This window comes from Eretmochelys imbricata, chromosome 17 (assembly GCF_965152235.1).
Source record: "Eretmochelys imbricata isolate rEreImb1 chromosome 17, rEreImb1.hap1, whole genome shotgun sequence".
Classification (NCBI taxonomy): Eukaryota; Metazoa; Chordata; order Testudines; family Cheloniidae; genus Eretmochelys; species Eretmochelys imbricata.
The window spans coordinates 7,281,419-7,300,106 of record NC_135588.1 but is presented as its reverse complement, the minus strand read 5'-3'; positions in this window follow the sequence as shown (position 1 = coordinate 7,300,106).

The following is an 18,688-nucleotide window of genomic DNA, read 5'->3' as shown; positions in this document are numbered from 1 at the left end:
TTCGTGGCTGAGTCCTGCAAGGTGAGCTGAGCTACTGCGGTGATTGGGTGCCAATATAGGACCCTGGATAAATTAGATAGGTTAGATAAATGGCTGCTGAGCATCCCCAAGTGGAGTGGAGTTTACAGGAGTGGCCCCACGAAGAACAAAAATAACATTCAAATGACACTTTGCCCTTTGTCTGCCATCTGGGGATCCAAAGCACCTTGCAAACATTAATGAATTAACTCTCACAACTGCTCCCTGTGTGCAGGGGACATATTATCCTCATTAGAAAGGAGAGAAAACAGACAAAGAAGCTGAAGCTAAGATTTTCAAAGAGGCCCATCGGAGTTCAGTGCCCAACTCCCATTCCTGCCTAAATGACTCGTCCGTGGCCACGCAGTAAGCCCTGCGGAGAGCCAAGTCTCCTGACTCCCAGTTTAACTTACAAGACAAGAAACAAAGAATGGGAGGAGCTGGAAGCAATATCAAAGGAGGCTGCTCAGGGTGATGACTGGTGCATGGGTGATTACCCTCTTGGTCTCTGTTTCTTTGCTTTTGGGTTGTGTGTGTAATACACATCCAACCAGTCCTCTCCTGAGCCATAATTAATGGGCAAATTTCACGCAAGCACTATGGCAGAAGTGTGTCCTCAGGAGGTGTCTGAGTGAGGAGAAGGCGGTGCCCTTCAGGAGTAGCTTAGGGTGGGTGTCTCAGCATCTGGTTAATCAAGCAAATGGCTCAATAGCAGAGGTCAGGTCAGATGTTCCCCAAACCCACAGTTATTGATGCTTCTGATGATTAAAGAAGAATGATGCAAGAGTAAGACATAATGTGTCATGGAGCACTCCAGCACCTGGGACGAGGAGGCATGGGGGAGAGAGGACAGGATTAACCCAGAGGGAAGGCCCAATTTTATCTCCCTTCACCCCTTCTTTCAGATCTAACATAGAGACCTGAGAGAGAGAGACAGACGAGGAGAGTCCTGAATGGCAGACCCACCCTCCCCCCACCGACCTTGGTCTGAGCCTACACTAGAAGAGTAAAAGCATGGGCACTCTTACTTTCCCTCCACCAATGGACATCCAAGGGGCATAGGGACATCCAGAAGAAAAGCAGAGCACAGATGGGGCCTGATCCAAATCCTACTGAAATCAACCAGCGTCTTTCCATTGACATCAGTGGGCACTGAATTAGGTCCTTGATGACCAAACTACTTTAGACTGTAGGAAGCAACACTGTTATTCCCATATATGAGTGTTTCTTGATAATCTAGTACTTGAATTCACTTCTATCATTACAGTACCTATGACTGGTTAAACCAAAATCATTCTCCAGTATTCTTTGCCCTTTTCATCCCCCAGGAAATATTTCTCGGTTGTCCTTTCTCCAAGGCAAAATTTCTGGGTAATAGGAACTTGTTACCTGATATCCTAAGAAAAATTTCACGTTTGATTTTATGCATGGGAAGAGGGGCGGGGAGGGAGAGAGAGATTAAATTGGCTATTTTAGGAAATGCATAAAAAAATTCTGATTACCCCAAAATTTTGCCTTAAAAGAAGGTCAGCATTTCTTTTCTGGTCCGCTGCATCTGTTTTATAACTTGTTTCTGCTTATTTTTAATAGATCAGCCAGAGACAACGCTTCTTCCTCTTCACCAGGGCCTGCTGAAGCATTTCTTGTGCATCCAAAACTCCCATGCAAGTCAGGCCCCAGATCGTTGTTTTCAGTTTTTTAAACCCCTCTGTTTATCGCTTTCTATCTCCCTAACAAAAACACCTTGGCCTTTGCAGGCCTTGCTCGCATTTAGAGTGATATGGGATGAATTTCAATTGCACCCACTTAAAAATATTAAAAAAGAAAAGAAAAGAACAATAATCATGGAACTAACAGGACATTTGCAAACCATCATATTGTTCATTCTGTTTGTATGTTATATTCCTTATCCCCAATTCTTTGACTGTCTTGTCTATTTAGATTGTAAGCTCTTTGGGAGGTACTGATTGTCATTGTCTCTTAACATATGTCACCTAACACAAAGGGGTCCGAATCTTGGTTGTGGGTCTGTGGCTTTACAAAGAATAACAAATAAATATTAAATACAATAAACAATAAATAATAAATACTACCTTTTTGGCTGCAGCAGAAATCTAAAGATTCCAACGAAAATTCCTGGGGATGGAAGTGTTTCTACAAACTGTAAAAAAAAAAAAAAAAAAAAAAGTGATGTACCACAAGTGGTGAAAAATAATCACACAACTCTGGGTGCAAGTGCTCATAAAAATGGTACACCCCTGGCTCAGACAAATGATACAGTCCTCCAGAAAACTTCAAGGACTTGTTTCCATTTCAGTGAATGGCAAAACTCAAATAGAGTTCAGTGGGAGGTTGCAATCCACACCATGCATTATGCACAGAAACCAAGTGCAAAGAACACTCACCCTGCCTCACAATTAATATTTTCCACATAAAACACCACTGATGTCTCTCAGGTGAGCCAAAATGGTTAGACCAATTTTTCCATCAGACTTAATAATAACTTTCAACAAATAGCATTGCCGTTCTCCTGTTTTATTTTGCTTATCCCTTCAGTAAACTCTGCCTGCTGATGTTTAAAATCCCCAGTTATTTGCCTGGTTCAGCCATACCTCTGTTATTCCAGTGATATCATACACCCCATTGCAAACATGCAAATCCAGAGCAGCCATTCGAGGCCCAAATGTCCCCTCTACCTCTGGGAGGATCTGTAGGTTTGGGGCTCTAAACCCCTTGTGTTTTCTTTCATGGGGAGGGGCATAAAATGCCATGCTCCCTAAGGATGATCCAGAGGGAACTCCATGGGGGGAAACAGTCGCCTGTACCCTCCAGGAGGTTTTCCCACATGGGGGATAATCTGCATTGTTGTTACTATGCACTATGGGCCTGATCCAAAGTCCACTGATGTCAAGATTCCCATTGACTTCAAAGGGATTTGGATCAGTCCCCATGCTACCAGGGTTGCTAATGGCTAGATCCTCAGCTGATGCAAATTGACGCAGCTCATTTGAAGTCAATGGAACAGCTCTGATTTACACCAACTGAGGTGTAAAGCAGCTGAGAATCAGGCCCTCCATTCTGAGCTTGTTAGTTTTGCTGTTCCAATTTTAGCTATCCAGTTAGCTGCATTTCACTGTCTTCTTAGCCTTCCTCTTTGCTTTCTATATTGTCTTTTCTTCAGCTCTTTTCTCTCTTCATTTCATTCTCCTTTTAAATCTGAAACTACTTTTCTCCTGTTTTTATGCTTTTTCTACTGTATATACATAGCTCCATTACTCTGCCTTCATTTATCCACCTGTCTCACTTAGATGGCTCTATAGCAGTGAATCTCAAACTTTTCCATGCTAGGAAACACAACCCAGTGGGATTCATCTCCCACCCAGACAGGATTGCGCCATGATCACTCTCTTCTTTAGTAATCTAAAAAGGACAAGTTCGTAACAACCCCCAAGCAGACACCCCTGCTCCATAGTACCCATCACAGTATTACTGAAACCAGAGCATTCACCCCTAAGTATCTGATCATGTTTTCCTTTCACCTTTATGCCCTTTCCTTCTTCTTTAGGGTCCTGATCCAGCACCCACATGGAACTCCAATGATTTCAGTGGAGGTCTGATTACATGGAGTAAAGTGCAAGATTGAAGGTTATGTGGGAGAGATGAGACCTGGTTGACCGCCTGAAGATCTGATGCCAGAGAGTCTCCTTTTTTCTTTTTTGCAGTGCTCAATCTGATCCAGTTCAATGAAAATTTAACAACTACGTATTGGTCTGAAAACATCCCTCTGCTCTTTTGGCGACATGTTTATCCTGGAGAAAGTTGACTCGCTTTCCATTTAATTGTTTTAAAACCACAATTCCAATCATTGAAAACAGGGCTTAATTGAAGATTCAGCTCATAAAACGTAGTGCAGTGTTAAAGCTTCATTTTTACAAGCTATAACTTAGAGTACATTCTACATTGGCCAGGTTTAGGAGGACAAATGAGGCTTATCCTTGGTGCAATCTTTAATCCATCCAGCATTTCTCAGGTCTTTGCTCACATCCTACAGTCACTTTACCACGTTGTCTGTAAATGTAGTTGAATTAAGTATCATCATGTTAGTAGATGGCTTGAAGGATTTGTGATAGCATACAGAGCCTTTCGCCTGTAGATTGCCCTTTCAAATCCCACCCACGATAGTAGGGACCAAGAGTTATTAATGTTTCATCACCTGTACATAGTAGGTTGAGAGGTCTTGAATCATTTCTCAATTGGCAGGTATCCATAACACAATGTGCACCCCCAATGGTGTCACATGGTGGTAGAGGCCTATCCTGGAGATCTAGGGTTCAGTGGCACAAGATGAGGGTTGGTACAATGGCCATCCCAGCAGACAGGACAAGGATGGAATGAACCATCCTGCTTTATCCCCCCTCTTTGTCTCTTTTCTGTGAAAGCTCTATGGCTGAGGGGTGAGAAATACAATCCTTTTCTTCTCACTACAGAAGGACCCCCCGACTTTCCCTTTTTCTATGCCTGTCCCTTTGATCCCTCCTTTGTCTGGTAGTAGGTTCCAGCCAGTCCTGACATCATGCCATGTACTCCTGAAGAGAGTACCAAGATGAACTGTGTGTATCTTAGATACCATTTCATTTAGCAGATACTTAAGCAAATCTTCATCTGTCTGACACTATGCTGTACAATTCAACATGGACCCAATCCCAACAGATTCTGAGCCCCTTTGAAGGTGCTGAGTGCCCACAAGTCCCGTTAACTTCAGGATGATGGAAATACAATCCTTTTGCCCTTTGACTTTTCACTTAATGTGTTAAGACTGCCCTTAGGGGATTGGGGATAACCTGGTATCAGGCTCACAAAGAGCAGCTTTTTCTGCATGGTATCCATAAACCGGTATTTAATTTAGGTTTAATAGAAAAGTTATTGTATGTTAAATAAATACTAATTGATTATTTCAAATATATGTGTTGAGGGTTAACAGCTATGTAATGAGCTCCTCTCCATTAGCACAGCTGTTAAACATCAATTAATATGGGTTTTATAATCAATTGATATTTAACATGACTAAAGTTTCCTAGTGAGATTTAATGGGTCAGCATTTGTATAGTAGCCAATACCATTTTTATTTTAAAGGAAAAAATATTTGTTGAAGGATTTACAAGTAGGTGAAAAGTTATGAATCTGTTAAACCTCAGCAAACCGGCTTCACATAATTAGCTGGTATTTAACAGACATAGAGGGGCTATCTTCTCAGATATGAAGAGTGGCATTCTGTCTGATGGTCACACTCATATGCATGCCAGGAAGTCACCAGACTGAAAAGGGGATGTAGTTCAGATTCCCTGCTAAACCCATGGAGGAACCATACATAGACGCCCATGTAAACAGAGTCCTAGGGAAGGACGCAGCAGACAGATAGTATCATCCATTGTTTCATTGAATGCTCTCAAACAGCAATGGGTCCCTAATCCTTCCACACTCTGCAGATTGCCTCTATTTTGGGAATGGTTTTGCACTGTGGCAGAATTTGGCCTTTCAATTAGGCCTTGATCCAGCTCCTACTGATCTGAATTCTTCCCACTGAGTCCAATGGAAACCAGGCCCCTTAAAGCACGATTCTGCTCTCCCTTACACTGGTGTGAATCAGGAATAACTTCATTAAAGTCAATGGGGCCTGGTTCCTCACTGTCCTGTACCTTGTACAGGCATTTACACCTGTGCAAAGAGAGCACAAGGTATGTGTAACAAGTGGCTAAAGCAGAACACTAACATTTTGTATCCATTTTGCACAGGTGTGAATGATTATATATGGTAGAGAGCATGGAGAACTAGCCCCAGTGGAGGTCACCAGTGTAAAACTGTTGTGAGTAACATCAGAAACAGGCCCTAAACAAGAGAGAACTGCATTTCCACCAATCTTTAATAAATGCAAGACACAACTTTGAAATTCTGCACTGTCCTACAGATAGCACTTTACTGAAGGAGCTCCCCTTAGTCAGAACATTAAGCAATATACAGACTCGAGCCATTTCTGGATCGTCATGTGATCCTCTACTAACTGTGTTTATTATTCCAGCCGCACTCAGACCCTGTCTACACTGGTGTTGGTGTGTAGGCTACAGGTGGCTACACGCCACTGTGAAAGCCAGACTGCGTCCACACTGTGGTGTGTAGCTAGTGAAAGCCTTCAGCGGGGAGGGGGCCGTGGGGAAAGGTTCCAACAGTGAGGAGCTTCTGGAGCCTTCCCCCACTGCCTCTCCCAGCCCCCATCCCTGCCAGAGCCTTTCACTGAAGCAGGGAGACTCCAGCAACTGGACTCTACACTGCTTGGGTGTGTAGAGAGCCATGTAGGGCACATCAGAGCTGGCACTAGGCATAAGCAATTGACTCGGGCTTGGAGCAGCTCAAGGGAGTCCCCTTTTAATTATCAGCATGTGTTGTAAATATTCCTGCTTAGGGCAGCCAATGAGCTAGCACCGGTCTGGTACACATACCCACTGGGTTCAGACGTGTAGGGCGCTCTGCTCACTTAAACTGTGCTTCCACATGCCTGTGCTAGCTGGGTGGGCAGTGACTTGCTCTCTGCGCACCAAAATAAGTGTCGACCTACCCTCAGATACATGCTGTGGTGCCCAGAGAGGAGATAAGCAACAAGGGAGCCACTTGTAAACGACGACAAGAGAAGTTCTAGAGTCAAGATTTTCAAAGCTGACTAGGGGCTTTAAGCACACAACTCTCATTAATTTTAATAGATATGGTGTGCCTAAATCCCCTCCTTGGCAATGAAATCACTAAGACTTTAATCCCTCTGACAATCTCCCCCACCACTATACGCACACACAAATGAATCATGTGCAATCCGTTTAGTGTACACAGGGAGAGCACAAGGAATTTTTTAATGAAAGGAACACAAATCATAACTCATTTACCACCATTCTCTAGCAGCATTTCTTCTATAATTCCTTATTGGCAACTTTCAGACAGTTTTCATGCTATGAGAGAGTTTTGTACAGTTTGCCATAAATTCATGCCAGGGGGCATGTAAATGAGCCTAAAAGTATCCTTTCCTCTTTGAGGATGTACTGTTCTATTCCTTCCGTACCCAGCTACAGTCTCTTTCTCATCCCCACAATCAGATAGGCCCCTCCAAGATTTAAACAATCGCACTAGTTATTAATATACCTCAAATTAAATTACAGCTCGCTGGATCAAGTGGGACAGGTTCTCATCTCAATGCTATCACTATGGCATGCAAACCTCTCCTCCCCCCCCCCATTAATGCTTTAATTCAATCAGTTTAGCACTCGTTAAAGGCAGTATTAGATTTATCTGTGCTAGACTTTTAAACATGTTACTTAGTACACAGTAACTAACCTGAGTTAACATCACACCTTAAATCCTAGTCTAGGCAAGGTCTATTCTTCCATACTTGTTCAGTGTTTCATGGTTTGGTAATGACTACAGGCATTTATTTTTTTAGGAGTACAGAACATTACGTAGGATAGATAGAAAAACAAAGAAGTAGTAGGCGTGTCTTACTCTGTGTTTGAACAATACCTAACACAATGGGGGCAATAGTGTGATACGGATAACAAATAAGTTAAGAGAGGGGAGAAAGATTTTAATGGAGTTTGCCAACAGATATAAGGTGCTAGATCTTCTGTTGAAGTCAATGTAGCTACACCAATCTACACCAGCTGAGAATTTTGGCCCAAGAAATACAGAGTTAGGCCTAACCTGATCCTGGCATCCTTGTCAATTTCTTTTTAATAGCAAACTGCCACTCTGGATCCTTTCCACCACCTCCTCTCCCCCCGCCCCATACATTGTCTCAATCACAATATTTTGGTTCTCAGATGGTAACTGGCAGCATCATCCAAGTATCACTTCTCCTTCAAGCCTGAATATTTTGTTCCTAATGATTTTCCTGTTGTGCACAATTTTTATGTCCATTAGTTCAACAGTGTATTTAATTTTCTTTTTTAAATATTCCTTTTTTTCAAGTCTGGAGAAAAAACAGTACTTAAACCAGAAAGGGCCACCGTATAATGAAAAATCTTAAGGTAGCAAAGGAGCTAATTACTGATGACATGTAGTTATGAACTGCAGTACCAGGTGTCTCTAGGGTATACAGCAAACAGACTAAAATTCTCCTTATAAGCATTTTATATAGATTATGATACTAATGAACTTAATAGCATCACTATCCAAGGACAGCATCAACTTATTGACACCTTATATTTTGCAGAAATAGCTTTTCTTTAAATAGTGCACCCCTGCTTTGAACTGTAATGGTTTTTAAAAGTGTCTTAGCACACAAAGGCAAAATCTTTTTTGAAACAGGGTAGAATTGGTTCGTGATTATCACTGAAAAGCTGGCAGCCACCAGCTAACCTTCTAACAATGAAATATGGGAATTTACCTTCATGCTTCAATGCTTGCTATTCAGCTGTCTACCAGGGTCTAAATCAATGGTTCTACACCCTCCACTCAAGGTTTCTCTTTCAAATGCTGCAGATATGACCTTAAGTTCATCATCTAAACAATGCAGTTCACGTTTAATTTCATTAATCTAAGATCTTCCATAAAATTGCAATATGGCACCATACCTTTCAAGTACCTTCATTAAAATCCATGCTATTTCTAAATCCTATGCATATCTATGAGGTCATACGGTGTTTTATTAAAATGGGTTTTTGAAAGGCTCAGCTCTTTTATCATCAATTGTCATAAGGTAGCTCACAATAAAAAAATAAATAAAACCTCCCCTTATCATTTAGACTCGGAGCAGCTGACCCATCTCGGTAAATTACCCCTTCCCAATTTTCACCCTTCTTCCAAGATTTTACATTTGGAGGGAAGAAACAAATCTTCCTAAAACCATCTCGTACATGAATCTTCTGTTATTTATTAGAGGTAATGTAGTTGCCCTTTTAGAAATTAACCATTCCATACAAATCTAGAGGAAAGAAAAGGTGAGATTATTTCCAGGATCTGCATCACGTTCTCTGACTACAAGTCGCAGTTTCCTGATATTTTTGTAATAATGCATTGACACAAACTATCTACTTGTATGTTGCATGCCTTTCATCTGACCATTTGTCTGTCTTGTTTATTTAGAATGTAAGCTCTTTAAGGGCATGGACTGTTTTTTATTATGTTTGTCCAATGGCTAGCAATGACCTCTTATCCTGACTGAGGCTATAGGCACTATCATAATACAAACAAACAATAAAATAATAATAATAATAATAAATAAACTCTGCTCTCTAACTTCTTTAGAGTACACCCTCTACAGCCTGGTTCTGCAAAGACTTCTGTGCATGCTTAACTTTACGTACATGAGCAATCCAACTGATGTTAAGCACTTATGGAAGTCTTTGCACAATTGGAGTCTAAGCTCCAACAACTTGTTCCTGATACTCAAATTTTGGGGTTGTAGGGGAACAAACTGATGATGCTGGTTGACTTACCTGTAAGTACCTGTAACACTTTTAGGCCATCCACAGAATACATAGCCACTTTCACCAGATAAGCTACAGTTTGGTAGGGTTTTTTTTTTGTCAACTGCAGTTACAAGCACACATCTCCCAGCAACTTATGCAGGAGATGAACATACACACTCAAGGGCAGAATGCGGCTCATCTTTGCATCATCCTTAAGAACCTATGCAAAGAGGGGAAACAAAATTCCTTTTTTCATTTGCTACGTTCTAATAACGCATCAGCACAATAGGTTCACAATAATACCCCCAAAGCCTCCCATTAAAAAAAAATTTCTGAGCAATAGCAAGGCTTCTTAAAATGAGAGAGACTCATACATCATGGGAATTCTAGGGAGAGAGAATGTCAGAACAGACTAAGGATAACATTTACAAAAGTGTGAACGTGATTTAGGAGCCTAAATCCCATTTTCAAAAGAGATTTAGGCACTCATGAGCCAGATTTTTAAAGGTGTTTAAGTACCTCAAGATGCAGATAGGTGCCTAATGGGATTTTCAAAAACATCTGAGCATCTAGCTCCTAATGTTTTTGAATATCCCCCTAGGTGCCTATTTTTATCTTTGGGAGCTTAAATAGCTTTAAAACTCTGGTCCTTAGGCTAAGTCACTTAGAAGCTTTTGAAGATGTGACCCTTAGTATCAGTTTCAAACTGACATCTTCTATGTGACAGGCATCCCTACATCAAGCAGCTCCTCGGGATGACAGAGCAGCCTCCTCACAACAGCTATTGCCCCCTCCTCATGTCTGCAGGAGTGGGCAAGGATGAAAGAGGAGAGAGTGGAGACTTGGCTGCCTACTGACAGCACTGGCCAGTACAGCTGCACTAAGGAGCCTGCGGAGAGCAGTTCTACAATGCAAGACTTTGACTCAGCCTTCTCACTTTGCTGGTGGAGACATCGGGGCCAAAGTGGTGAGATCAGAGAATGACTCTGACTATGATGACATAAACAGGAAGCAATCATTTTCAGTTGATCCTCATATGGCATTTTTAAAAAACTTCTATTATTTTCTGCTCTTTAAACAGACCTGATTCAAAAACACAGATGACTTTTTGAAAAAAAATCCCAAAACTGTTTTCGTTCCGAATGTTTCGAAAAGGGCTTATCAGTCTTTTTTAAAAATTAATGAAAATTTTACAGTTCTTGTTTTGTTTTGCAGGTTTTCCTCCTTTTCTTCCTTTTGCCATATTGCCCCTGAAAGGAGAAAGGGAGAAAGAAAAAAAGTAAAAAGGCAAAAGAGGAGATAAAACCAAAAAAACTGAAAAAGGAAAAATGTTCATTTAATTGAAAAACTTGAATATTTTTTGTAAAAGCTTTAAAACAAAGGCTTTTTATCAAAAAGTATTTCAACAGAAAATTTTTGACCAACTCTATTTTTAAAATAGCTATAAGGTGTTCAGAGTGTTCCTGTCCAAAATAGCTGTTACTAGGGTCTGGGAAACGACACTGCATCTTGGTCCCTGCCCTGCATTTGCTACTCAAGCAAAACTGACTTCAATAGTTTTGCCTGAGTAAAGACTGCATGACCAGACTGCACTGAAACTGTGAGCCTTGCCTGAGTAGGCACTATAGGTTCAGACCTGGCCTTTTAGTTAATTCTCAGAAATGCTTTCTCTAAAATATGGCACTTGCTGGGATGCCTCCAGCTAAACAACGTTGCTCAAAGCTTGTGGGGCAGTAATTCACCGGAACATACTGGTGAATTCTGGCCCCGAACACAATTTCAAAAGAACCAGCTTTTGAAAAAAGCTGAGCTCGCTTTTAAGGTGCTTAAACCAGGGTCACATTTTCCAAAGCACCCAGCAGCTATCATCGCAAGACCAACAGCCACTTATTTTGGGGCGTATGTGAGAACTGAACTCTTCTGAAAATCTGACCCTATATGTTTTAATTATGAAAAAAATTAAACAAAACTTGTTTTATTAGAAAAAGGTTAACTGGCATTTTTATGCCAAAAGAAAAAAATAATCAAAGGTATTCTCAATTTCTCAGCGGCCTGTAAAAAAAAAAAAAAACTCATGAATGCATTGACATGAGATCTAGAGGCACCATGGTCCTTGCTGCCTATGTCCATAATAGTCCATTGTACTATTTTGCTTCTGTAACTGTACAGCAAGAGACATTGAGACATTGCTATTGAGATGTCATTTGTGGCAAAGCTTCCACAGTTAATATTAGCTGATGACTTCAACCTTGCCTTCCCTCATTCTTCCATAAAAAAGTACTCAGTCTGCAGTACTGCGGCTACTGTGTAACATTACTCTGAAGAAGCAATTACAGCAAACAGAGTGAGGAACTAAAGACAGGTCACCTAAATGAACTGAGGGAAAAGTACACGAGAAAACAAGAAAATGTCTTCATCACTTTTCAGGCTTCAAATTGGAAAAACAGGGATCAATACAGCAGAACTTCATTGAATGGTGTGAAAAAAACAATCCAGCACAAGACAGACAGGAATCACTTATTACAAAACAAACAAGGCAATTAGAGCCGAGCAAGAAATAGAGGTATGTGGAGTCAAATATTCATTCCTTTGGCCAAAGCTTTGAAGGGGGGGGAGCCCTTAAGTGAAGATTCTCCACTGTTGTTTTTTTACATGTGAATCATGAAACAAAAAAAGGGTTTAATGGGCAGCAGTTTACTCCTTTGTTTTCTCTTTTTCTTCCATTAATTTTAACGTTCGTGAAAACGAGGGCGGGTAGCACTGGCTAACGCTAATGCCGAGCCAAGCACAGATAGGTGCTCGTCAGGGTTTCACTCTCCTTAAAGTTCCGCCAAAGGAATCTCAGGACTGACCTGCAGAAGAACTGCTAGAAGGAAAATAATGTTATTGAGCCACAGGTTCAGATTCCTCATGGCCCTGCACAGGAGACACAACAGAACACCCCCTCGTCTGGGCTCAAAGACAGAGTGCCGAGAATTGTCCAAGCGCGCTGTCTGAAGCAAGGACAAAAGACTAGAAGTGCCTGCTTCCAGGCGTTAGTCCTATCATTTCAAATGGGCATCGCTAATCAATTTCAGATGCTTTTATGACTTTTAAAGCTGCTCCATAAGCTTGTGCTGAGTGTAGCCCGGACTTCTCAGTGCATCACTCTGCATGGTCATTTTGAAGATTCTGTGCCAGATCCTCAGCTGGCGTAAACTGACATAACCTCACAGATTTCAATGGAACTACATGAGTTTAACCAGCGGAGGATGTGGCCCAGAGGCTGCTATGAGGCATTTGGCTCACTATTACCTCTTCGACCTGCTAAACATATAGAACAATACCAGAACTATTCTCTTTCAACCACACACAGTAGGGGTCAGATCACAGCTCCACATGCAGGAAGAAGGGGAAGCCCCTGGAACCATGACTCCACAAGTGAGCTGGGAAAGTGGGCAGCAGAGCAGAGGCAGAAGGAAACCATGCAGTAGCGATGAAAAGTGCCCAAAGACACCAAGATGGTCAGCAGTAGAACCAGGTTCGACCTGGCTCCCAGCCAAGAGCTCAATCCTGTAAGCCACATTAAACATCCTGTACATGAAAGGTACCAAAGTCAAAGCTGTGATTACCATTCTCTGTAATATCCCTGGCAATGGAAGGGGTTTTTATTATAGCACATCACCTGCATCGGAAGAAGTATCAGTGTAACCAAATACAACAATCAGCCAATGACCTCACTAGCAACGAAAGGCACAACAAAGCAAGATTGGGCAAATCATTGTGGGTAGAACTAGCTCACTCGTTCCCCATTAAAACACTTATGGCCTGATTCGTGTTCCCCCAGGCCAGTTTAAATCAGGAGCAACTCCTCTGTGGGAGCAGCATACGTTGCTTTCATCATGACAATGCCAACAAATCAATCCATCTCACCAGGGCAAGGAGCAGTGGTCTCAAGTTGCAGTGGGGGAGGTCTAGGTTGGATATTAGGAAAAACTATTTCCCTAGGAGGGTGGTGAAGCACTGGAATGGGTTACCTAGGGAGGTGGTGGAATCTCCATCCTTAGAGGTTTTCAAGGCCCGCTTGACAAAGCCCTGGCTGGGATGATTTAGTTGGGGATTGGTCCTGCTTTGAGCAGGGGGTTGGACTAGATGACCTCCTGAGGTCTCTTCCAATCCTGATATTCTATGATGCTTCTATATAAGGCCTTCTCAGAATGCAGACCACATTCCATGTAAATTTTACCTGATCAGCATCTGAAAGAAAAGCCACTAAATCCAGTGTGAAGAAGTCTGCATTAAGGGAAAGAGCTAGTAGCAAGAAATCTAAACTGGAACAGGGGGAAAATAAGAAGCTACTGTACTCCAGAGTGAGCGCTGTCAGGGCTGTATACCTGAATACAAACAGCTCTGCCATGCTGGGATTTTATTACCTTTACTGCCAATTCCCACCACAGCGTTCTGTAGCATATTAAATAGATTAATAGAAGTAACCTAGAGGGAGTATAAAAAGTGCCAATCTTCACTTATGGTCCAGTGCCACTGAAATGGAAAGAGAGAGAGAGAGAGTCTGGAGCTGACATTTGCAGAAGTAACGCCATATTATTAAAACAAATTTGGCATGAGGGAAAAATATGTTTGCTTTGCGATTAATAATGGCGACAGGAGCATATTCAAAATCAAATATTTGTAAGAATCCATTAGGATTCTCCCCTCCCCACAAATAAAAACACGATTTACATTATTTAAATCATGGGCCAGGTATTTAAAAGGTACATGAGGTGTTTGGAAGACATTAAGCCTAAATCTCAAATCTAACTTTGAATTTCTATTAGTCTTTAAAAAAAAAAAAAAATCTTTAGCCACAATCTCTAGATGCATTTACAGAAAATTGCCAGGCATTGCAATTTTTCTGCCCTTTTTTTCCCCCCTCCTAAAACATTGGTTGTATTTTCTCCCTTTATTTATTGGACTGCTAAATGGATTACTTCAGTAATAAATCAGGCCCTTTCATTACATTTTTTAAGGTATTGTCACTGTTATGAAGTACAGTGTGCCATCAAAATTAAGCTCAGATTGCATTACCACCTATTTTATAGATACAGAATTACTTGATGGATTTTTTTCCAGCAGTCTAAGCACTTTGTGTCTTTCCTTCAAAGAACAACAGGCTCCCTTGCTTCACAGAATCCCTGCCCCGCCACCCCTCCCCCCCAAAATTATGAACATTTCATACTGATTTTTTCATGAGTGTCTTCATAGTATGTTTGAAAAGTGAGGAAGGTTGGCGGCGGGGGGAGGGGCGGGGGAGTTGTTTTGTTTTGAGCCAGAGCTCACTACTAACTCAATTGAAAGAAGTTTTAAATATAAACAAGAAATGCTTCAGCAAAAATATCCAGTGGGTCTGATTATTTGGTGTCCCTAGCCTCTGTTTGCCAGGAGCTGGGATTGGGTGACAGGGCATGGATCACTTGAGGATAACCTGTTTGTTCATTCCCTCTGGGGCACCTACCATTGGCCACTGTCAGAGGACAGGATACTGGGCTTAACGGACCTTTGGTCTGAAGCAGTATGGCCATTCTTATGTTCTTATTTCTAATTTTTCAGGTGTAAAACTGGAGTAACTCCACTGAAGTTAATGTAGTTACCTCACAGTGTAAAACCAGCCTAAACGTGATCAGAATCAGTTTTACTCCTATAATATCAAAGGCTATTGACCCAATTCTGATCTCACGTGTAATGCCAGAGTAACTCAGCTGAAGAGGATTTTAGTTGCCCATTGGAGTCCATAGAATTACCCCAGAAATATTATGGTGACAATTTCACTGGAACAAGAGGCTTGCCGTAATACACTGTTGTTGGGCAGGATAAACAGAATGTGTTCAGACTCACCCAATTCTAGACAAATCTCTCCCTATGATAGCTCTGAATTTCATTTCTGAAAATTCTCTAATTTAGAGTAGAAATTTCCATTATTTTGTTTCTTTGGGTTTTTTTAAATGTTTAATTTAGTTCTCGTGAAAGCTGCCAGTTTCACAGATCTGGAGACTTACGTCCTTCTGGCACAAGATTGCTTTGTAGTACAGGCACTGGAGTGGGACTCAGGAAAACCTGCTTTAGTTCCTGGGTTTACCACATTTGACCTTGGGTGAGTCACTTAATCTCGCTGCGTGCTCTGTCTGTAAAATGGGAACAATAATACTTCTCTCCCTCCCAGGGTTTTCTGGGAGTATATATACGTTAATGTCTGTGCAGGACCTCAGATACTACAATGATAAGGGCCATATATTGGGCATAAAAAGCATGGAACCCTTCCCCACTGCTCCTGCCAACGAGCCTCAGTCTTGAGCGATATAAGGATAACTCAGCCTCCGCACAATGCACAATCCTTTGGATCCTTGCTAAGTCTCCCAACAAGAATATCCATTGATTCATGGACGTTAGATCACCTACTCCAACTTCAGATGGATGATATCTCAGATATTAAGGCCGCAGTTTAGGGAAGCATCCTTATTCAGGAAAGCACGCTAAGTATATGCTTCACTTTAAGTGTCTGGCTCCCTTAAAGACAATGGGACTTATGTGCATGCTTAAAGTTAAGCATGTGCCTAAGTGCTTTCCTGAACTGGTACCTAAACAGATATTATACTTATCCTGGCCACAAGGCCAAGAGGAAGTGATCATTACTGTCAAATGTATTCATTGCGTTGTGATGTGGAAACATGTCTACTAGGAAATGAACTGAAAGCCCCAATTCATTTAATATAGGCCAGTGAATAGCTGTCAGGTGGATATGACTTTCAGTCACTACTAACCTGGGCCATGTGTTCAAACCACTGACCTAGATGTCAATGTCTCTTTGCCCTATCATCAGTCCCCTCACCTCTCCAGTCACCATTGTTACAGGAGTTCTTTGGTTTTTAAGCAAATAGCTAGCTTTTAAGGGTATGTTTTTTCAATGTTTAAAAGTGGAGACTTTTTAAAAATGCAAATTCTGTGAAACTTCTTTTGCTTCTCGCCTACATTAACAATAAAGTGATTAAAAAAAAAAGCGGAATGAAAAATGTGTCAGAAGCAACTTATATAGAACATATCACCCGCAAAGGTATTCTTTTTTCAAAACCTTTTTTTAACCACATATTGGGCCCAGCCTTTCTTTCAACCACACTAATACAGATCAGGAGTAAATCCACAGAGCTAAGTGGAATCCCACCTGTGTAAAACTAGTGTGAGAGCTTAATCAAGCTCACTAGGAGCCAGATTTTCAAACAAGCAAACGTGTCTGGGGCCAGGTTTTTCAGTGCTCAGCACCCACAGCTGGAGGCAGATTTTTCCACAGAGCTCAGTTCCCATTTAAGCCATTGCCAGAACACATGTGCTTTTATCTGGCTATGCTAGAAGAAGGACAGGAGACACTGGATGTGGTTTAATTAGGCCGCAACTTTATTGTTAACTGTCTGGGAGTGCCCAGCAGATAAAAGTGCTCAGTACAGGTAATTCCACATATATCTGGGGGTTTTTGTCAGCCCTCCCTAGGGTGACCAGACAGCAAATGTGAAAAATCCGATTCACAGAAGGAGGAGGGGGCCTATATAAGAAAAAGACCCAAAAATTGGGACTGTCCCTATAAAATCAGGACATCTGGTCACCCTAGCCGTCCCCTTTCCCATCCTGATCCCCAGCCCACCCACAGCTGAGACCTTACCATCTCCCGCCTCGAATGAGGGCTAAGGGGGGGCAATGAAAGAGCAGGGGTTGGCTCCCAGCCATGCTACTCGCGGGAGTCCCAACCCCTCCTCCCCCTTTTCCGCTCCTTTAACAAATACCTCCTTAAAATCCTTTACCAATCCACTTAGCTGATCACTATATCCTCTTCCAACAGAGCACACACACTGGAAATCTGCCCCATGTTGACACAAGTTGCAACATCATAGCCTAACTCCTGTTCCATGTTTGCTGCAACTAAGCCACCCCCTTTGCCTACAGCAATCTGGGGGCAAGGGAAAAATTCCTTCCCAGCCACCCGAGAAAGAAGCAACTAGAGCAAAGCTACCATTGCACTACTTCCATGGATGGGAGCTGCTCCACTCTGTCATGGTAACATGACAACATGGTAACATGCCTGGCATGTACTTATATAACATCCCCTCTCTTCTGGTGGGAAGAGCACCATTCTGACTGCTCTGCAGCTGCTGCAAACTCACTCCATGCCTCTCTATCCTGTAAATAGGTACACGCCTTCCGCCAGCAAGCTGGACAACGCCCCCACCGCCGCCCCTACTTAATGTGCAGTGCACAGCCCTCAGCAGCCTCCCTTGTGACACTTGCAGCCAAGTTTTCAGAAGAGTTCAGCACCTCGTATGCATCCATTGTGCAAAGCTCTTCTGAAAACCTGGCCGCTTCTTTTGGTGGCTAAATGGCAGCTGACCCCTTTACCAAATCTCGTCCTGATTGCTAGTGTTAAGCCCTCTTCTGAAAATTCTGGCCTATAGCTACACTTTCCCCCAGGGTTGAAGTGGATACTTTAGAAGAGTAGCTGCTGTGCAATATGTACAGTACAGTGACACTGTATGGGTCTGTAATCCAGTTCTGGATCCTGTCACAGAATTGGAGCCTGTGCCATTCATCTATCTGTGCAGTCCCTGTAGCTGGTAAACTGAGAGTCTGGAAGCTGATGTTTAATTTAAGCCTTCTTTTTCCCCTCAGCATCTCCAATTATCTAAGACTTCAATTCTATTGTAAAGAGCACAGATGCTGAACTGAAAACCTAGATCCAAACACCCTCAAAATTAGACAACATTCAGATCTAGATCCAAATTATACAGCTTGCCCATGACTCTGTAACAGGCCTAACTCTAGGAAACTTGGAATCCTGACCCAAAGTTGGCAGTCTCTCAGCCATCCCTAGGGAAAAACCACAACTTACCTATAAAACTTTAGGTTGACCTTTTGCTAAGCACAAAGTGGATCAACTATAAACTCAGAGCCTTTTAGAGAAAGAAAAAAGATACCCTGGAGCATCCCATAAAGAAAACAACTATTTGTGTCTTGAAACTTTTATTGTTCATTAAAGACATATCACAGGACCAAGCTGCTCAAGGAGTTAAATGTATTAAGCAATTTACAATTAATATAGAACTCATTCCAGAGATATCTACCAGAGAGTACAACAGGGCAATTAACCCACTAATACACTAGGCTATTACATCGCTATGTCTCTTATTTTAGCCTGAGGTGATTTGAAA